The sequence below is a fragment of the Dermacentor albipictus genome, chromosome 2 (genome assembly GCF_038994185.2).
Source record: "Dermacentor albipictus isolate Rhodes 1998 colony chromosome 2, USDA_Dalb.pri_finalv2, whole genome shotgun sequence".
NCBI lineage: Eukaryota > Metazoa > Arthropoda > Arachnida > Ixodida > Ixodidae > Dermacentor > Dermacentor albipictus.
The window spans coordinates 101,595,402-101,618,340 of record NC_091822.1 but is presented as its reverse complement, the minus strand read 5'-3'; the positions used below and the strand labels follow the sequence as shown (position 1 = coordinate 101,618,340).

Here is a 22,939-nt window from a genome sequence, read left to right as displayed (position 1 = left end):
GGTCTTGAGAAGTACCATGGCTGCTCCTCTACATTCGTTCCTTAAAGAGGTCAAGGAAGCGTCTATCTTCCAATGGAATGTCAGAGGCATTAAATCGCGCATTTCGGACCTTCGTCCGTTTGTTTTTAAGAACAAATTTCCAATAATTGTCATTTGTGAACCAAACGTTGAGAGCGCCATCCGCCTATCAGGATATGAAGCTTTCATGTCTGCCACCTGTACCGTCCGCAGCAAAGTCATCGTTTATATCAGATACGATTTCACATATGTTTTACACCCAGTGGCACCTGATGACAACAATCAGTATGTGTGTTTGACTATAAAATGCAAGAACGTCGCACTCACGCTCATAGGTGCCTACATCTCACCTTCGAGTCGATTTGACAGCGCAAGACTAGGTGGAATTTTAACAGCGACATCTGGACCATGGGTTATTACCGGCGACTTCAATGCGCATCATCCGCTATGGGGAAGCTTAAAGATGGACTGTCGAGGAAGACGTGTACTATCCTTCGCTTCGGACCATGAGCTCTGCTGCCTAAATGATGGCAGTCCCACCTTTCTGCGGGGATTGACATACAGCAGCTGCCTGGACTTGACTTTTGTTTCAAGATGCCTCAGTGCCAGTGTGAAATGGTTCACGGACAACGAAACGCGTGGTAGTGACCACGTTCCAACGTATGTTAAAATCGACGGCATACGCAAGTCACACTCTACTACAGTTCTTCATCACATCGACTGGCCTAAATACACGTTGCTCATGGAGAAGAATTGCGAAGAGATCCGGGACTGTCTGCCTGGCAACATCGAGAAGCTAATTAACGCCGCTGCTCAAGAAGCCACAAGATCTTTTAGGCCTATTCCTAAATTCTCTGAATTCGAAGCAGAATTGGAGCGGCTTCGAGCAATCCGCCGTCGCGCGGAAAGAAGGTACAGGCGCACCAAGTCCATCTACGACCTAAGGGAGGCGAGACGCATACAGAAGAAGATCCAGCGTCGGATCAACGCCCTGCAGTCTCTAAGATGGAAAACCTTCTGTGATACCCTTGATCCGCATAAACCCCTGTCACATATATGGAGAACAGTGCGTGGTCTTCGAACATCACCGCAACAACGCCACCCCTTCAAATGCCTGGCTCTCTACCAAGGTCGCAGAGAGCTCGACGTAGCGGACGACTTCTGTGTCAAGGTCGCTGGTCTACCGCCATCGTTCGCTACACATGATCCCCGTGATGTTCCAATCTCGCGGGATTCTCGTATGGACAATCTGTTTTCCATCGAGGAGTTGCAGGCGGCGTTGGCAGCGTGCAGACGTTCCTCATCGCCTGGGCCTGACGGGGTGACATACGCAGCTCTTGGAAACCTCGGTCACACAGCCCGGCATGCACTTCTAGACGTGTACAATAATTCATGGCGTGAAGGAGAAGTTCCAGCTGCATGGAAGTCCAGCCGCCTTGTGCCTTTGCTCAAGCCAGGTAAATCACCCCTAGACGTGGCGTCTTATCGTCCCATTGCTCTGGCCAGTTGTCTAGGAAAGGTGATGGAGAGGATGGTGCTGACGCGTCTAGAGTGGTATCTAGAACATTACAAGTTATATCCTGACGCTATGGCAGGCTTTCGACGCGGACGCTCTTCTATAGACAACGTCATAGATCTTGTCTCGTCTGTTCAGCACGAAAAAAGCCTCAGGAAGCTGTCAGCGGCGATGTTCCTGGATGTTAAAGGCGCATATGACAACGTAACCCATCAAGCCATCCTGGACGCCTTGGGTGATGTCGGCCTAGGCGGCCTTGTTTTTCGGTGGATATCCAGCTTCTTGAAGGACAGGTCATTCTTTGTGCAAACAGAGGACGGTGCGTCATCACAACGCAAAACCTACCGAGGCGTACCACAAGGCGGAGTCTTGAGCCCCACTCTATTTAACCTGGTGCTCATCGACATGGTTCATACCCTTCCAGCATCCGTCCATGTGTCGATCTATGCAGACGATATATGCATTTGGTCATCAGGAGCGACGCGTCCTCAGGTGCGCGCCAGACTTCAAAAAGCGGCCACACTAATATCAGGTTATCTTCGAGCACGAGGTCTGGAGCTGTCCTGCGAGAAGTGCTCTATAGTCGCTTTCACGCGTAAAGCAATGAAACCATACGTTATCAGAATTAATGGACAGCCAATTGCCTACGAGAAGACGCACCGCTTTCTAGGAGTGATAATAGACCGAGACCTTTCCTGGAGTCCTCATATCTCCTACCTAAAAAGGAAATTAGTCATGATAACCCACGTGCTCAGATTTCTTGCGGGAAAGTCATGGGGTGCGTCTGTGAGTGCGATGCTCCAACTCTATAACGCACTGTTCCTCGGTCTCCTGCGCTATAGCTTACCTGTACTGGGTGGGACCGGCAAGACCAACCTCCGTGCCCTCCAATCTGTACAAGCTCAAGCTCTGCGAATTTGCCTTGGTCTTCCTAGATGTGCGTCCACGGCAGCAACAATAGCCATCGCGCATGACCACCCTATCAACACGTATCTTCAAGTCGACACTTTGAGGATGCATATCAGGCACTTCGCCCGACTTCCATCGCATCATCTCGCCTCCCTTCCTGCCGCTCGACCTCGTTCAGCGTTTAGCAAGATTATTGCCGCCAACAATGGAACTTTACCGTCAAACTTCACGCCTGCAGCACGACCATCTCAACCGCTGTGGTGCCTCCATCCACTCCAGGCTGTCCTTGTTATTCCCGGTATCAAAAGGAAAACAGAGATGTCAACTTTTGCCCTCAAACAAACCGTGCTTTCAGTGCTACATGAACAACACAGAGGACGCATCCACGTTTACACTGACGGTTCTGTATCCTCTAATAGTTCAGCTGGAGCAGTGGTGATTCCCACAGAGTGCGTCAGCCTCAAGTTCAAGACATCTCACATTACATCATCGACGGCTGCAGAACTCGCAGCTATCCGTGCTGCTCTGGAGTTTATCGTTCAGAAATCATCACATTCATGGTCCATCTTATGTGACTCAAAGGCAGCTCTTCAGTGTCTGATGTCCCCTTTCAAACATGGACCTAATGAGCAACTAGTCGCAGACATCCGACTACTCCACCATCACGCAATCAACAAGGGACATAACATCATCTACCAGTGGATACCGGGTCACTGTGGAATTTCAGGAAATGACAGTGCGGACGACGCTGCCCGGTCGGCTCATGATGGCGCCCAGATTATACCCATACCACTGTCAAGAACAGATGCAGCCACAAGTCTTCGCTCCCTCGCCCGCGAGCTTACACAAAATCTGTGGAACACCAGTGACTTCACGAACGCACGTCTCCACAAATTGGATCCACGTCTGCAACTCCGCCTACCACCAGGGTTGCCACGAGCGGAAGCAACACTTCTGTGCCGCCTGTGGCTCGGCGTGGCGTTCACGAACTCATATTCATTCCGTATCGGAATGGCCGACAGCCCTACTTGTGACACCTGCGGCTGCGAGGAGACGATTGAACACCTCCTTTGTGACTGTCCCCGTTACGCAGTGCGAAGAACAGTGCTTGTGACCGCTCTCGCAAAACTGGACAATCGCCCCTTTACAGAGGAAAAAGCTCTAGGACATTGGTCCAGACGGGCTTCGGCACTGAAGGCCTTAAGGGCTTTGTTGAAGTTTTTAAGGACGTGCGAATTGTGTGACCGCCTTTGAACGTTGTAGAGCGTAGTTTCGCGTTACTCTGTGAATTTTCCTTTTTTTTTCTTTTTTTTTCCGCTTCTTCTTCTTTCTCCTTTTATTCCCTTTACCCCTATCCCCAGCACAGGGTAGCCAGCCGGTACTTACACTGGCTAACCTCCCTGTCTTTTCCCTCCTTTGTCTCCTCCTCCTTGGTATGAAGAAACCTCTTACCGCCAGGCACTATGTCTGTGATCATTATCGCCACCGTTACCACTATGCACCGTCATGAATAAGTTAGCCTCAAACAGTTATCTTCGCATCAGTTTGGAATAACGTAAGTGATAAACTTGAAGCGTGGTCGCTACCATGTTGCCATGCAGAGATCACAGACACGCCACTTCAAAGTAATTACGTCGTCGGTTATATGACGGCTAAGATATTAAATAAAAAAGGAATTATCATTGACGTTTTATTTCATTATTTATCTTTGTTCGTTTTCGTCGGTGAAGAAAGAAGGAACAAAAAGCAGGAAGGAACAAACATTATAATAGCGCAGGTACAGAATAGACTTTTCACGTGAGATGCACTGTACAGTGATGAGAAATTGAAACGTAAAGACCAACAAACAGCAACTAACTCCTTTTACGTCTGATAACACGTCATACAGTGCGACGTGCAATCCCTCGGTAGCCGCTTTCAATCATGGATTTGTTCCAAGCGCATGCTTTGGAGTCTGCATTAAGCCGGTGTTACAAATGCAGGTGAAGCTGCAAACAAAACAACTCATTGGAGGCGCTTTGAAATTCTTCGCGTTTCAATTTTCGGCGCGGTATACGTGGCAAGTTCTACACGCTCTATTGTCGCACTGATTGTTGCGCGAGCCGCCGCGGTAGCTACACGGTCGCGCTGCTCAGCTCGAGGTTTGATGTTCGATTCGATCCGTTGCGGCTGCATTGCGATTGAGGTGAACTGCAAAAAACGCTCCTGTACATTCATTGAGTGCACATTAATAAACCACCGGTGGTTAAAAATAATCAGGAGTCCAGCACTACGGCGTGCTTCATAATCGTATGGTGGTTCGGCCAGGTAATATCGTAACACACACACACACACACACACACACACACACACACACACACACACACACACACACACACACACACACATATATATATATATATATATATATATATATATATACATATATACATATATATATATATATATATATATATATATATATATATATATATATATATATATATATATATATATATATATCACGTATCAATGCTTCTCACGCTCTGCATGAAGACACCTTGACGTCACAGCCAGGCCATTGCAGACCTACTTTACTGCCCTCTATAAGGCGGACTTGCACGTAAGAAATTACACGTAATTAATAGCACGTAATGAATTCAATTTCTTTGTACTTTTGTAAATTAGCGATTACTTTGTTTACACTGTAACGGTTGCTGCAATTACTTTATTTTTCAGTCACCATTTACATGTCGCCAGTTATTTTACTGACGACACAATATGTAACAGGCGCCCCAGCTTTCCGAACCTGAATTTGCCGAACACTGCAGTAGAACGCCCGAGGTCATTCCATGCGGCAGACTCGCGAATGCGCACGTTCGGACGGGCAGATCACGTGACTCAGTATTTGTTTCCTGATTGAACCGGTCGGCACTGGTATACGACTCGGTAGCGAAGGTCACTTGGGATGTTAATGCAAGGAAAATACCACACGGACCCCTCGATTGCCATTCGCATTACCGCCAACAGTCATCGCACGCTCTGCCGTAATTTTTTGTTTAGCTTTTCCTAGGTCCAACCGCGAGCGTCTTCTCCAAGTCCCAGCAACAATGAAGTGATGCGCTTCAAGGAGAAACCAGATGCCAAGTAACGACGAGCTTTTGCGCAAGATCTGCATAAGTTACAACACCGGCCCTACCCCTTAGCGCGCACATCGGGCGAACTGGCTAAGCCCAATGTATTTCCGCGTCTTTTTTCTTCCTATCAGCGAGTTTTTGCGTGTCGCTGCTGACGTGTTCTCAGTAAAAACGATGAACGATGGCTTACGAAATTTCGTAAAAGCAATTTTTAGTGCAGATAAGCAATGTATGCACTAAAACGTAAGCGATGTAAATGTAAACGTAAGCAATGGCTGCAGAGGACACACCGAAAGTGCCAAGCCATTTTGCTGTGTTTACTGTATCTATGCAACGGTAATAAACGTTCCGAGGAAAGCAACGCGGAAATAATGATTGCTTTTGAGGAATTCCTCAATTATTTGCGGAGGAGCAGTAATTGGTAACTGTATTTAATTACATATAAATATTCATTCTTGCATATCTAAGAATGAAGTATTTGTTATTGTAATCGCTTACTTTGTTTTCTGTAACGTCTGCAAGTCTGCTAGCAGCGTTTGCCGAGTCCCTTAATTAAACTACTTTCATAGTCAGATTAAACACAAACCTAGAGGTCTTAACGATCATAAAAAAAAAACAGCAGCAGCTGGGGAAGGGTGGGATTACTCTATCAAGCGGGACTGACGGTTGAAGCTTGCGATCGAGTAAAATACAATAACGCAACGTTAAGACTCACTAAGAAATAGAGACATGAATTTGTGTTTAATGTCATTCGTGATGGTAATACCAGGAAATGCTCAAAAATGGATCTTTGTCTACGTATATTATTCAGTCTTCGAAATCCTTGACAGATGATCACATCAGTCTTTTCATTTAAGACGTTCATGCTGTTATGAAATGTTATTACTATTATAGGCGTAACTATACCATTTGTCCCAGCTAACGTTCCGAAGCTGAACGAAGAAATAATGAAAAAAGAAAGACGTGATGCGAGATACAATTAGAAAACCCATGGTATGCGTTCGTCCTAGGTCTTACGACCGAAAACAGTAGGTCCTACTACCGTATCTTTCAGAATATATTTTTCTTCATTTTTTTCTTATAACAGCTCCGCTAACGTTAGTATGGACATCGTACAAACAAACGGCGCACATAAATACGCAGAAAAAGATGCAGACTAGCAATTTTATGCTGAACGTGTCACCAAACCCATCCGATCGAAGATGACAGAAAAGAAGGGAAGCAAAGAAAGGAAGAAAAAAAGATTGTCGTTGCTTGGCATCTGCTTTCTCTATCAAAGCGCAGCGCTTCCTTGTTGATGGGAGCCGGAAAGACGCTCCCTGTTGGGGCAATGAAAAGCTAAAAAAAAAAATGTACGGCAGAACTCAAGTTACCATGACTCTCGATAGTGACGCGAATAGAAATCGAGGGGTCCATGTGGGGATTTCTTGGCATTAGCACCCTAATTGGCCTTTACCATCGAGACATAGCAGCACCAGCCGGTTCAACGAAGAAACAGATACTGAGTCCCATGACCTGCCTATCCGAACGTGCTCATTCGCGAGGCTGCTGCCTGACACGATCTCGGGCGTTCGACTGTAGTTTTCAAGAAATTCAGGTTCTGAAAGCTGGGGCACCCGTTACGTTTCTGTTGCCAGTAAGATAACTGGCTACATGTAATCGGTTACTGAAAAATTCACCGACTATTGCCCTACTCCCTACTGCGAAATTTGAGAGGAGCTCTATACGTTCTTTTAATCTGTCTCGCGTGGCACGTTTCAAACGGAGAGAAGTGCGGCGCCACTGCCTCGCTAATCGGGAGATGTCGAGACGCAGCGCGTGGGTGACGCGTGGGCGCGACTCACAGAAGCCGCCGCAGAGGACCACCCAGCCAACACGCGCTACGATGGCTCCATCTCGTCGTATCCATCGTCGCCGAAGGGTCCGTCTTGCGCGGCACTGCGCTTTTCTTCTCACGCTTTCGCCATACCCTCCTCCCCTGCTTTCTGCCTCGTCTTTCAGCTGCACCCTCCACCTCCGCTTACCTCCTCGCGCTCTCATCGCTGACACCGTCTTTCATCTCCAGCTGCACTCCGCGTTCGCTTTCATCCTGCGCTGCGCTCGATTGCTCGGTAACGAGGGGCAACGCCGCCGCTCACCGCAGGAATGGACGCCTAAGAGCTGTGCCCTAAAGGAAGAAGTGGTGGGCACGCTACTACCCGTCACATCACCCACAAAATACAAGCGCTACAGATCTGACTAAATACCGTGGTAAAAGAAACCTTGTTTTTTTTGTTGTTGCGGTCTCTCTGATTTCTCATGAAAGAAGCATACTTAAGTAGTGCAAATGATTTCATTGAGCGGGTCAGATATGTGTGCAAGGTCACAAGGTCTAGATAGAAGCATTCCAGAAAAAAAAAACCCTCTCCAAACACTGCTCTATGCACTGTAGACTACGGGTTATCGTCAGGAAGACCACGTTTACAGAAAACAGCGTGATTCAATGCTTATTAGAAGCCGTCGGTATACTGATAGCTTCTGATTAGGGCCACTCGATTGTCTATCTGAGCAAAAGCGCGTTTAGAGTCCTCAATATTGTTGGATCATAACGAACACGCAGTCGATGCTAAGCAGTAACGAATCAACTTGAAGCACCGTGTTTTAACGACAGAGATCTCACAACAGGGAAGTGTAGCATGAAATACCTCTGAATAAAATGTAAACGAGTATTTGTATGTATTTTGTATATGCAGGACATCAATGCAGTTTGCGTTTCATACCTTCCCCTTAAACTAATGCCCAGAAGGGCGCTGTAGGAAACTGTATAAATAAATAAATAAATAAATAAATAAATAAATAAATAAATAAATAAATAAATAAATAAATAAATAAGAATGCAATACCTTTATTTCCTTTAAGGACAGCCCAACGAGCCAAAGTGTAGAGTGCCGCGAAAGATGTTTAAGAATTAACACGTTCCAGATTCGAATGTAAGGTTTCTATTCGGCCCTGGACTTTTGCAGCGGTGCGCATTAGAACTCTCGCAGCACATTATTATTGCACACGCATGACAACGTTTTGATCTGCGCTTTGAAAAACTAGACAAGGAGGATCCACGTGACAGGTGATACATGTACAGCCACAGGTCTGTGGAACACCGCAAATTAAACTAGTAAACTGGCACACACGCTAAAATGTTGAATCATATATATATATATATATATATATATATATATATATATATATATATATATATATATATATATATATATATATATATATATATATATATATATATATGCACATACAGGGTGCCGCAACTATCGTGCACGGAGATTTCAAAACACGCAAACGCCACGTAGCAGCACAGAAGAAAGGTAATGTTGTTTGCTGTCGCTTCGGTGATACTGTGATTACTTTTTGCATTCCGAGTAATTACATATCTAGCCTTAACAATTTATTCAACTTCCCAAATATTATAATTATATGAAAACTGTCAATGAGAAAATTGTAGAGCAACATGAAAAACTCCCGCTACAGCTTTCTGTTGCTCAATACGTGCTACAGAAAGTGTTTTTCCGAGCGTGAAAGAAGCCCGCGAATACATGCAAAGTGCCTCAAACGGCCAGTCGTGCGGCGAAAAGCCAGCGGCTCACTATTGTGAGCCGCTGGCTTTTCAAGCAGAATGAACTACAATGAATGAATGAATACAAGCAGAATGAACTACACCGATAGCCATCGACACACAGAAGTTCTGTATGCAAGAAAAAGAAAAAAAAAACTTAGAGAAAACCTAAGTGCACGAAGGAATCCGAAACTATGCAAGGATCCGGTCGACGCCGCCGGATAGATATCGTAAATAGCGCGGGTATCAGCCGTCAGAGCGCTTTCAACGCAAGGTGATGCACAATCGCACGCTCGCGTCAGCAGCGCTGAAAAGAAATATCGCAAAACCACGAATCGGCTTTCAGCGCAGGCAAAGAAACGGGCTTCAACAACTCAAGAGCTTCTTGGGAAAATAAAAACGGGGGTCACTCAACCTTGGCCTGCGAAATACAGAAAGTAAACAGTGAGCACAAACACACACACACACACACACACACACACACACACACACACACACACACGCACACACACGCATATATATATATATATATATATATATATGTATATATGTGTGTGTGTGTGTGTGTGTGCTCACCGTTTACTTTCTGTATTTCGTAGACCAAGGTTGAGTAACCCCCTTTTTGATTTTCCCCAAAAGCTCTTTAGTTGTCTAGGTCAGCTTCTTTGTCAGTTTCGTTTTCCTTGTAATATATATATGGGCATGTTCAGATAAGAACGGTAATCGAGGTCCCATGAACATTTTTTGTTTTCAATGAAATTTTTATATCTGATGGGCAAATGTGTCCACACAAAGGAATCAACCTTAGTTTTGCAAGAAACGTCCTAGTTTTCTCGGAAAAAAATCGTATGTCACAAGAGGTGGAGAACGTCGTTTTTGCCACTTCGCAAAGTTGCAAGTTTGGAGCATCACTGCATCCACAATAAATTTTTTCTGCTCATAAGTATTTTTCTGTTATCTCTTTGTAACATTTACTATACGAACAAATAAAAACACATTTTTTCGCTGTGTTAATCTTCTAAATAAAAAATCCCAAACTTCGCTTCCGGAGCTATTCGGTGCAAACAAGGCACTTTTCAGGGCAGCCTCAGGGCAAGATGCGTGAAGATATCTACACTTAATCTTTTTCTCAATATTTTCCAGCTACTTTTACTCACTTTAGGCAAGTTTTGTAGTTCTACACTTGACAGATGTTTTTCAATATGGCCTCAAATTCGGCCGAAGTTCAAAAACGTCAAAAAAGTGACAATTTTGACTTGGATTTTAAAAAAAACATCATCATCGAATTTCATTAAAATTTGCCTGAATAATCCTCAATACTCGATAATATTAGGGTACCAAAAAAGTGTTGCATTATATTGTTTTAAAGTATGAAAATGAATACAAAACTTAGTTCATGTTTTTGTTATCTAGAGTTGCTTATTACTGCCTCTTAGAAATAGTAACTCTCAGAAATTTGTTTTAGCACTTACTGAACTTGGTTACATATTATTTACAACAATATCCGAACCATCCTCAATGTTTGTAGAGCTTCTACTCGCTTGTTAGCGGCGTTCTTGATGCGTCAAAATGGGAATAAATTCGCTATTCCACCTGATGTGTCAAGAACTGGCTGGCGGCGGTCAAACGTTTTTTGTATTGCCTAATTTGTCATCGTAAGGTACATTGGTATGTAATCGATTCTTTAAAAATATTAGCTCATTTATCGGTGCTTAGAAAAGTTTTTATATATTAAAATGAATATTAATGTGTTTCTGAAGCCGACGTTTCCGCACCTGCATCTGTTTACCTCTGTGTTCAACGGTTCGACAGGGCACAGTCAGGAGACAAAACGTCGTCTTCGGAAGGGGACAATTTATCTGCAAGGTTTTTAATCAGCAGGAGTTTTAATCGGGATACAATTTACAAATGGCATACCGTTTATGTGCAGATTGCAATTCAGAAAATCGTAACAATAAACGGCAGCAGTTGACTTCGGTATGCACACATTACATTGTCCAGCCCGAAGTACAAACCAGATCACAGTCTCTTCCATTCCCAAGCAGCGGTGGATGCCACGTAGGATGCACTGCCTTCATTTGATTTAATGTACTTCCACATGTGGAGTGTCTGAACTCCAGGCACTTTCTTTGCCGTTTTCCATTCTTCCTTCTTCATTTCGCGAAAGTCTGCAAGCTCCCTCTGTGGGAGCTCCAGAATGGTGATGTTCTTTAGCGTTCCTTGAACTGCGTCCACGAAGCCGCTGGCTGTTTGTATGGCCTCACTTGCAGGCTTCCGCAAGTTGTGGTGTGATGCTCGATGTTTCACAAGCCCACCAACGCCGTCGCAAGCATTTTTGCCGTGTCCAGTGGCCGAAAACATCCATTTAGTCTCTTGACATTCACTGCGTTGTAGCATCATGAAACTTATATTTATTCTTGAAGTGAGCGGGAGCCCCGTCACTCACATGTGTTATCTTGGTGTAGATTGGCGCGTTGTCTTCCAGGTGTGCTTTGATTTTTGACAGAGCCAAACATGCATGAGCTGAATCATGAGACATATCGTCGGAAATAACGGCGTAGTTCCGAGTCGATTTTCTTGACGTGACAACGCAGGTAAACACGGTGACCTGCTTTTTCTGCCAATGGTACGCTTGTACTGCGTCTGGAAGCACAACTGTCCAGTTTTCGGCGAAATCAAAATGCAAAACAATTGCACCTCTCTCGCAGCTCTGTTTTTCATCATGTATTGCTTTTGCTTGCACAGATCTGATATAGTTGTGGGGAATCCATTTCATGGTCATTCTTAGAAATTCTCTCATAAATGATGAAGCGGTCATAGTTTTTTTAACTAGCTCGCCGTATTCCCATGAAGCAATCAACACCTCGTCCTCGCTGCTCATATCAAAATTTTCCAAAGTGAAAATGCCATCTTGTGGACAGTGCTCACAATTCCTGAGGAAACATGACGCAGTAGGTTCCTGGCATACGCAGAGACTCTGCATATCATCGGGAGAAAGCGACCTTCCGGAGGCGTTCTGCAGTCCCACGAGGCACAACTGAAAGTTTGCACAGCACACGCAAACACACACTTGCCACTGTGGCGAGCATTTCACCCACTTAGGACGCAAGGATATGAATTTTGTGAAGCCAACCTGGGAGGCAGGGTGAGCTTGCTTGTAGAGGCGGAATGCTTCTCGCAAGGACCGCGTCATGAACCGTTTAGGTACCCATTCCTTCTCTCCCTCCTTTTCGATTCTCACGACATCCTTTTTGTTCGGTGTCTGTCTAGAGCAATCAAGTTCATCCATGGTGTAATATACTAAAACGGTGGTAATGTCTTCGAGTTGTAGCTTACATCTTGTATATCGCTCCTGTGTTGACCATACGCATTCTTCATCCACCATCTTCTTCGATTTTTGAATAACGTACCTCGTTGCCTCTGGAATAACTTCCTGCACATATTTCACAGTTAGGTTACGTGGTAGTAGTGTCAGCAGCTGGCAACGCTCTTGAAAGGACGTACACCTATTGTAGGCAGCATGTAGGTTGTCTTCCCACCTGCTGCATTGCGCACACTTTTCTTGCGGCGCACGCAAAGTCTCTGGGATATTATATGCTGCCTGTATCCCTGATAGTATTTTCGTCACCATAGATCTGGCCACCTCTTCCTGCTTTCGCTTTGCATAGGAAAGTCTGAGGCGTTTTTTTAGAGTGCTCGGTGGCTTTAGGGGCGAGATTCCGGAGGTAAGGCTGACACTGGAGTTTAAATTTTCTACGATTTCTTCTCCAGGGCGGAATTCTTCGAATGTTTCGGTCGACTCTGCCTGCATATTATCTATGTCTTCCTTAAACCGACGGTAACAATTCTGACAGATGAAGTCACTTTCTCGTACTCGGAGAGCTTCTTCTGGAAGTAGGACTTTTTTGAGAGCAGCGACATTGAGTGTCTTTACACTGCGAAAATTACGTCCTTTTTCAATTCTCTGTTTGTGCCTTTCTGAGTAGTCGGCACAAAACGTTCGCCGCGGAAATCTCATCATGAATGCGAAAGCTCACCGCTTCCGAAGATTATCGTGGGACAGAAGAGCAGGTGACGGATACAGGGCCGAGGGCTGCTTTTCCAAAAAAAGGATGGATGGATGGATTTTTAACACAGGCTGCCCGCCGTCGACACTGACGCTGGTTCGGTCTGGCGTACGAGGTGAGACTTGAGATACCAAGTATGCTTGTCGTGGGAGCCCTCGAGCGCAGAGAAACCACGTGAGTACAGAAAACGACCCCACCCTCTACCAGGCTTGCAAAACGACACGCGAAACTCGAGATCCGAACAACGTCCGCTCATCGGGCCTGTCTCGGTCGAAGGTCCAAGGCTGAGGTATAACCGCCGGGCTTTCCGTGCGTTGCGATGGAAAGATGATAGCAGCGGCTAGAGCCTCGGTGCGGTGGCGGCACACATGGTGCTATGAAATTCAGGGTCGCGCCGGGCGTTATATAGCTATAGGAGCGGCTGCCAAGCGCGGTTCATCCATGGAGCGGCGGCAGCTCGTTAAAGGCATCTTGAGAGTAGCGACGGGTGCATTAAATGTTTGCATAAACGACCACTAAGCACACGTCACTCCAAGATAACGTTCTAAAATATGCTTACAGTAAGTTAAGTCCCACTGTTAGAAGAGTACGAAAGCGAATAGGAGCTTTAGACCTTTGATTGTAAGAGAAAAAAAAAAACTTAAGAATCACACTTATGAACTCAGCAACTGTAGCGTTTAAAAGTTACCCACAAAAAGACAATACTAAATCCAGCTTCTCACGATAGCGCATCCTAAGAGAAAATACTGAGCAATCGTAGGGATTGAAATCATGAACTCAGTTATGTATTAATTTTCATACTTTAAAACAATATAATGCAACACTTTTTTGGTACCCTAATATTATCGAGTATTGAGGATTATTCAGGCAAATTTTAATGAAATTCGATGAGGATGTTTTTTTTTAATGCAAGTCAAAATTGTCACTTTTTTGACGTTTTTGAACTTCGGCCGAATTTGAGGCCATATTGAAAAATATCTGTCAAGTGTAGAACTACAAAACTTGTCTAAAGTGAGTAAAAGTAGCTGGAAAATATTGAGAAAAAGATTAAGTATAGATATCTTTACGCATCTTGCCCTGAGGCTGCCCTGAAAAGTGCCTTGTTTCCACCGAATAGCTCCGGAAGCGAAGTTTGGGATTTTTCATTTAGAAGATTAAGTCAGCGAAAAAATGTTTTTTTATTTGTTCGTATAGCACATGTTACAAAGAGATAACAGAAAAATACTTATGTGCGTAAAAAATTTATTCTGGATGCAGTGATGCTCCAAACTTGCAACTTTGCGAAGTGGCAAAAACGACGTTCTCCACCTCTTGTGACATACGATTTTTTTCCGAGAAAACTACGAAGTTTCTTGCAAAACTAAGGTTGATTCCTTGGTGTGGACACATTTGCCCATCAGATATAAAAATTTCATAGAAAACAAAAAATGGTCATGGGACCTCGATTACCGTTCTTATCTGAACATGCCCATATATATATATATATATATATATATATATATATATATATATATATATATATATATATATATATATATATATATATATATATATATATATACTGACAAGAAATTGAAAAGGCTGGCAACTTCTGTGTGTCCGTTTTCTTCCGTACCAACCCATTGTTCAAATTGTATTGGTTTTGTCTAGTGTGCGCGACAAAATGATAGTGTGCTGTGAATTCTTTGTACTGTATGCTTATCCTGACAGCCATGCAAAAAAAAACAGTAAAAAACACAACAGTCTAGCCAATTTTACCAATAGAAGCTCGCTGGTTTTACCACGACCAGCGTGCAGATTAAATTTGTGCTTGCAACATGCTCTTGAAGCATTGTCGTTTATTTCTACAGCACCTAGGTGTTTTTTTTGCCACTTGAACGTAAAGCTGGAGCCGTTGTCGATCGCCTCCCTGTTCAAGTAAGATCTCGGTTTGAGCTAGCTGGTATTGATTCATGATTAGTGCACACTTTTGGGCGCAAATTAAATGAGGACGAAGAACATAAACAACAGGACGGGCGCCTGACCTGTTGTTTGTGTTCCTCGTCCTCGTTTAGTTTGCCCTCGAAAAGTGTGCCTTAATCATGACTTCCTGTTGTTGTGGGGCCTTTTTTTTTATGCGGGCACGAACGAGGTGGTTTCGTAATGTACATCTAATGCGTCAATTATACACTCGCCCAAAGGATCGCGAAGCTCTATTCATTAATTCTTCTGCATATGTGTTTTCATGATGTTAACCTAGTAAAATTACATGATGCGATTAACACAGAAACAGATATACGAACAAGACTCTGCTAGGCTAACAAAATTTGACCACAAGTTTCTGAACATGTAGGCTGATGGCATATGAAAGATGCTTACGAGTACGCGAGACATGTTGGAATGCGCTGGAGATAAAAAAAGGAAAAAAAATCCCGAACGTGGACAGTGCTTTAAGAATGCAGCAAAAAAGTACTGCTTTAGAGATACTTCGTTCACATCATTGTAGTGCCTGTGGTGTCTGGTCCTCTGTACTTCGTGCGTGCTCTTTAATTGCGCTACGATGCCTTCACCAACTATCAACCAACATGCTAATAAAGAACAAGTTCTCTCGCTCAGCTATCTTGGTTCAAACTGCGCAAAGTAAAACGAACATCGAGAAAAAGAAATTGCCCCAAGAGCGACCTGTTCACTGTGTTGTGTCAAGCGCATACCTTTGGCCGGCTCGTGCAGGTTGTTGCTCAATCAGCACGAACGTGCGCCGAAGATTGAGCGAGATAAGCTAGGGGTCCGTGATGACGCTGACGGGGAGAGCGTAGCAGTTCCCAACCGAGGACATGTTGTTTGGTATCCCGTGAACGAATTGCTATTCTCCCAGTCCATGGAGGGAGACTCGTGTATGCCTCCCCGCTCTTTGAGGCGGAAGTCCCCGACGAGCGCCCCGTGACAGCTCTCCTGTTACGAAGTCACGTGCGTTCGCCACAGGGCTTGGTCGACGCCGCATGCAGGACCGAGTGCATCGGCAAACATGTGCTTCTATATATGGTACCCTAGCTGTCACGTCACAACTCGCCCACTCCACTTATCACTTATATTCTGAGTGAACCGAAATAAGCCGCAGTCATTTTGTTCTGCGATTCCGCACTGTTCTGCGATTAATTGTGGTCAGATTTGACAACCGCCTCCGCTCTCAGCGGCGCGGTCCCGCCTCCCCAGGGCTTCTAAATTAGAAATGTTTTGTTGCTGAAGCTTGCGGCACAGACCGCGATCAGGTTATATGGGTGTTCACTGTAGAACACGAATCTGTGCGATGATGATAGGAAAGTCAGGAAACCGAGCGAACGCGCGGTGTTCCCGGTCATCGCTTGGCGACAGTCTCCTCTGTGCTGTAGTAGCGTCGTTTGCGAAGTGTTATTTTTTTTCCTTAATAACCGGGTAAATATAAACATGGGCATGCACGAATACTCACCTGCGCTGAACACGAAAGTATGACGAACGAGCGTGGTGCAACCAGTTTGCGTTTCAGGCTACGCCCGCGGCGGCGGCATCCGATTTTGGCCGCGCATTGTACAGTGAATCTGCGCCATCTGTCTACTCAAAGCACCCCAGCTCCCATCTTGTGTAGGAGCTGCAATAGCAATCTCTTCGGGATCGCCCGAATGGTGCCGTTCTGTGTTGTCTGGTTTAGTGTAGCTAGCGGGCTGGTATAGTGGCGACATCTGCAGGCAGACTGCTCAAACCAGCACCTGCACCTCTGTTTAAACAAGGGCGCTTTGTTTCAAACTCCAGGGGATATTTGCCTACCGCAATCTGCCAAGTAGAACGCAGTCATAGAGGTATTTACTGGGGCAGGCCGAAGGAGAGGCACCCTGCCCTCCCGCTGTCATAAGTTGGAGGGCAAAGTATGCCATTTGCCCTCCCCCTTCCCCCAACATTTTTAAAATAGGGTACTTTCCGTTGCACGCTTCCAAATTCAACAAAAATACAGCTGCAGCAAAGTTTTCTTTCTAATAAAGTGGCCAAGTGGCCAAATGCTCTTTCTTCACTACGTATTCCCTGCTTGGGCAGGGAGGGTTGTGTTTTGCGTCTCGCCGGGATACGCTGTAGCGGATGACGTATGGCATTCGCCATACACGCTCGCATGGGGAGATGGCCGGCCGCAGGGCAGCTTAAATTTCAGCTCGCGCTACTTGTATCATGCCCAGTTTTTTTGGACACCTTAACTGTATTTGAAAACATAAGCAACTTGCTATATTTAAACTGCAGGCGAGGGGAGAGGTGCGGTAATGGTGGGCGCTGCTGATTATATTCATCCGCGTTCAACGATTGGTGTGCAGTACGGCATGAGATCGTTGGATTATCAAATCCTTGAACTATTAAATCTCTGCTTCGGGATATTCAACACAGCGTTGCAGTCTCAATTTCTTAGCACCATCAAAAATCTAATCAAACCTCATACAGATGACGACTTATCGTAGATATGTTCATGACGATAACTTTGGTCGAACGTGCAGAGCCATTTTAATACCGATTGAACGTTCACTTGAATATTTTCTAAAGCCGTGTGTCACTTCACACTTCGACGATTTAATTTTCAGGATGTTTCTAAATAAGGGTTACACTAACATTTGTTTCCACTCAGGGGCAAGGACAGCAGATGTATCCTATATTGAATAAATGGGTGCCACGTTTTGGTGACGTGTACCAATAATTTGAATTTCCTTGGTTGCTTATGTGCTCTGACAATAGCAAATGCTCTATTTCTCCCAATTTTTATGCGTTATACAGGTGATCTAGTCATTTTCTCCCGGTATCGTCGGTAAACTATGGGGGGGCACGGTGTATGCAATTATTTCAAGTGAGAAGCAATGTGTTGAGTGAAGAGTGATAAATGTTTATTCTGTGCAAGTTCATTACAGCCTTTCTCAAAAGTTACTCATTGAAGCGTTCAAGGGTATCGTACTGCCGCTAGTCGAAGTGTTATCGAGACTCCTAAAAGAACTGTGAGAGATATGAACTTGAAATTTTTTTAAAATATGGAGAATTTTAAGAGCAATGCATTGCAAAACTTTATGTTCGTGCTTTAAATGCAAGTATTACAGTTAATTAGTAAACCCTCATTCTCCCTTGTGCTTTCGTGCCTCATGCGGAGGGCCGGATTAAGAAAATACGGGGGCCCTGAGCTAATGAGCATGCAGGCTCCCTTTTCCTGTACTGACCCCCCCCCCCCCCCCCTGTCGCCTGGTACGCTACTGGAAATATGCCATGCTACATTTTAATTCCACGAAATGAAAAAGAATGAAATGCGATCAACGGGATCATTATTATTATTATCATTATAAGGAAAACAACAAAACTTGCTTGAAACGCGTGCTCTTGTAAACACCAACACATATGTTCACTGTGTAATTATTCTGCATTCTGCTTCAGCAAAAGCTGGGCTCTAAGGAAATGTTTAGTGCACTCAAGACGAACAAGAACGTAGAAAAGACAACACAGCTCAGATGTCGATCCTTCTGAAGCTAGCCTTTGTTTGCGTCACTAAGTTTAATCCCGTGAGGAGACGCATGGCTGTATCCAAAACATTCTTTATTAAAATTCAAGCATCAGACTGCAGTAATCGTTATACACGTTACGCTATAAATATGCAATAAATATATACAATACTTAAGGCAATACAAACACCATCAATATGCACTAGAATACAGAAGGAAATTGCCAACTGTAACTACAAAACATTATTTGAAAATATTTTCGTTGAAGGTAAGACAAGCAAAGACGACACCAAATAAACGTGGCACTATCAAAAACAACAACAGAGTTCTTTATGAGCACGCTAAATATCACAAGAAGAACAAACAAGAGACACGAAGATTTGCATATCTTGAATTATACTGCTCAGCGTTTCATTGGTAACGTGGCTGCTGGGAGGCGACACAACGAACTTATTGCAACTGTTCATGTATAGCGCAAACAGTCCTCTTTTAAAATGGCATCTTTCACGCCTTCGCTTTGGTGAAATCAGATGTAGTCTGTTCGAAGGATAGATCGCGGAGGAGGTCACTTTCAAATGACATGATAGCAAGTGAGTTCCCCTTGTTGTCAAGGAGGCTCGAACGATAGCGATTTTTATCAGCGCCAACTTGGAAAACGATCGTTCGGTCTCGCAGTTTGCCACAGGTATGCTTAAGTACATTCGCAAAGCAATAGAAAGGTTCGGAAACACATCAATAAGCTTTCTTTCGTGCAGCAACTTCATTATTTTCAAGGGACTCGTGTCCTCGCACACAGAGTTGTGCAGAAAGATCGCAAACTGAAAGATTTCAGCGGAAAATGCTGGAAAATCACGGTGAAGAAAAGTCGTATGGGAGGCACTGTTTGGTACTGCAGCACATACTTTCTATGAGAAGGACAGCGGCGGAAGTATTTGAGAGGTGGAGGGTGGCGTGGTGGTGACGAGGGGCAAGGGAGATTGAGGTCCTCATCCCACATTACGTGTTTTAGGTGTTTCCCCCTTGACCCTCCTCTCCAGACAGCACTGGACAGACGGATGGGCAGGAAATCACGAAAACTCTTCCAAGCAAACGCACGTCGCTTCGTAAGAGGGCCCCGCCGAGGTGACGGGGGATTCCTGTTTTTGCAGCTCGACAAGCTCTCCCCAAAGGATCAGGCTAAACGCATGCACTCAGACGATGACAGAAGCGGTGAGCTAAACGAGGCACCTCTTTATATCTGGGGAAAACTAGGGGCATGGTGTGGATAATGTGAAGGTAGTGCTTCAAATGGATGGTTAACTGCTGCTTTGCCAGTAGAATACGTGTGCAAGTGGTCCATAGCGTTATTAGGCGGGGGCCCCGTCTGCTCGTTCTGGTTTTCTCGCTTCATACATGTCACTCGAAGTTCCGTTGCCCATGGTTCCATATACTAAGCAGGTTAGAATAAATGGGCCCCCTTGTTCTACTCTCCGAGGTGAGGCCCTGGGCTGGAGCCCCCTCGCCCCCCCCCCCTCTAATCGAGCGCTGTTCATGCGACATTCGTCGTTTCTTTATCAGGTGTCGTCGGTGAGCTAAACGAGGCACCTCTTTATATCTGGGGAAAACTAGGGGCATGGTGTGGATAATGTGAAGGTAGTGCTTCAAATGGATGGTTAACTGCTGCTTTGCCAGTAGAATACGTGTGCAAGTGGTCCATAGCGTCATTAGTGTGTTTTACGAGCAGTGTAAAACTTAGGCTACTGCGCTGGCATAATTACAACTACAACTGAGGTGAGATGTTGCGAACATAGGGGGAGCAATGCGGAAAGTTTACATGCGATGGTGAATGCAGGTCGATCAGACACAGCTTAGCAAATTTCTTAAGCAAGCATTCAAAAGTATTACGCTGCCGTTATTAGCTAGGCTTCCCAATGTTCCATGAAAACACTGCGTTTAAGAAATTTATACATTAGAGGAATAAGCAGCGTTTTAAATGCAATGTGTCGCAAAGTTCTAACGTTTCTGGCTTATTTAGAAGCGTTACAAATAATTATTGAACGCTAATTTTTTTTCTGTTTCATGCGTGATACATTGGGTACCGCCCGGTGCCCTCACTCAACTAAAGGAGGCAGCTTCTTTAGTTTGATAACTATAAGGACAAGGTAATGGATGGCGTGTAGGTAAAGCTTCAGAGAGACAGGAAATTGGGGCTTTTGCAATAAAGTGGCGTATGCAAGCGCTCTAGAGTATTATGAGCGTGTATAACGAGCGGGGTAGAATGGAGCCCGCTGTCCTGGCATAAGTATAAACGCCACCGAAACCAAATTTATCGAAATTTGGTGCTACGCTATGGAAAATCTATGCGCGAAGTTAAATGTGGCTGAATGAAATACGGCCTTTGTAAAAAATTTCTTAATAAAGTGTTAGGGCTGCTATGGGATGCGCTTCCCAGTGTCCTAACAAAAGCTATAGGTTACAACAGGTTTATATTTTAATTAATTTATTTATTTATTAATACATACTGCAGACCTTGCGGTCCAAGCAGAGCGGCAATAGAACGTATACAAACAAAAGAGAACAAATTAAGAACAAACAAATACAAATTTATACAAATTATAGTCACACTGTGTCTGTAAACTGTCGTTCCAGTGTGATACTGTTCTGGGAAAAAAAGAAAATTTAAACGTGTAAGCATAATATGGTGTTAGTGAATCCGGATGATGCTGTCTTGTTTGCCGTGTTATTGCAGGCGTTATATAAGTCGATAGTTCAATTTCAAGCCTGTTGTTGAGAAGAAGGGAAAGGAATTCAAGTCTTAGCAGCTTTCGGCGTGATTCAAGAGTAGGTATGGAGTTTTCTGTCATAATTTTAGAGGGAGAGTCCAGTCTTGCGAATTTATTGAATATAAACCTGACTGCCTTTCTTTGTATTTTTTCAAGACGCACGATATTTGATTTAGTGCAAGGATCCCATGATATACATGCATACTCTAACTTTGGTCTAATAAATGTAACATAACACAGTAATTTCACATTAGGAGGGGCATTTTTCAGTTTGTCTCTTAGGAAACAGAGTTTGCGGAAAGCAGAAGAACAAATATCATTAATGTGCATGTTCCATGACAATGGGAAAGTCAAAGTAACACCTAAGTATTTGTAATTGTGAGTTTTACGCAGAGCTGAAGAACCTAGCCTATAAGAAAAAGTTAGTGGTCTTTTTTTACGACTAACACGAAGAAATACGGATTTATCAGCGTTAATAAACATACCCCATTCATTACACCACTTTAAAATGTTGTTTAGATTCTTTTCGAATTCATGTCGTTGAAAGGGGAATGGGGTCGTGTTACAAAAAGAAAGTGAGCCTTTGTTCATGTAAAGAAAGAGCTACGTTTTATGAAAAACAGTTACTCAATACTGAGTTCTGTTACTGAATAGTCTTGACCCTGTTTTGATCCACGTGTCCATTGGAGACACCGTCACTTACTCAGTCTTTGTTCACCACGCCGGCGACCCAAACGCACCACGCGAAATTAAAAAATACCGACGCTTTTACGTACCTACTGCGCCTTCTAGTTCACTTTCGCAAAATTAAAATATATTCTTTAATCTATATCTATATAATCTATATATAATATATAATCTATATAAATAAATCTACATTCTTTTTATTTACGAGTGGCGGCCATTTTTAAGTTTGGAACAAATATCGCCATAGGCACTGTTTGATTGCGAAGAGGGTAGACGCTCTCGTTTCCCATCGATCTCGCCCATCGAGTGAGTGACGTCGGTCTGGCAATTATGTCGAGTCTTCTAGTGGTTGTCTGGATATCAGTCACTCATAGTTTGTGGCCAGATCAATAGAATTTCGTTCAGGCGAAGCAAACCCACAGAAGCAGCCCGGACTGCTGTTTTTATGTTTGACGATTAGGTCTGTGCTGCAATTTAGCATTTTTTTCTTTTAATATCCTTACTCGGTATCTCATTTTAAGTCACCATCCTTGCTCTAAAAGTGTTGTGTTCATTTTTGTGTGAGCTACCATGCAAAGGACTACTGGCCTCAGCCAGTCAAGTCGCCATTTGCGCAGCGGTGAAAATTTGAGAAGTGTGTCGAAAATCAGGGTCCACTGCCGCAAATTCGATGTCTTCGTATGCATCGCAGCTGAGAAAAACTGTTTCATCCAATATCACCACCTGTAAACTTCGCACAACCTTGGATAAATAATTCATCTCCTTTCTGTAACCAGCTAAAGCGTATGT

The 22,939-nt window shown here is 44.1% G+C and overlaps 1 protein-coding gene and 1 pseudogene across 3 annotated transcripts in view; both read right to left on the bottom strand.

Annotated features, from left to right (window-relative positions):
- Positions 1–16,858, bottom strand: part of LOC135911676 (uncharacterized) — a 72,648-nt gene extending 55,790 nt beyond the window's left edge. For 2 of the 3 annotated variants that reach the window (XM_065444017.2, XM_065444020.2), the window contains exon 1: positions 16,676–16,858. The gene's annotated coding sequence lies outside the window, so the exon portion shown is untranslated. Of the gene's footprint in view, positions 1–15,920; positions 16,057–16,675 lie in introns of those variants that run through there. The other variant, XM_065444018.2, reaches the window with a different exon arrangement.
- LOC135911664 (uncharacterized) lies at positions 11,182–12,396 on the bottom strand (annotated as a pseudogene).
- Positions 16,859–22,939: the final 6,081 nt, after the last annotated feature.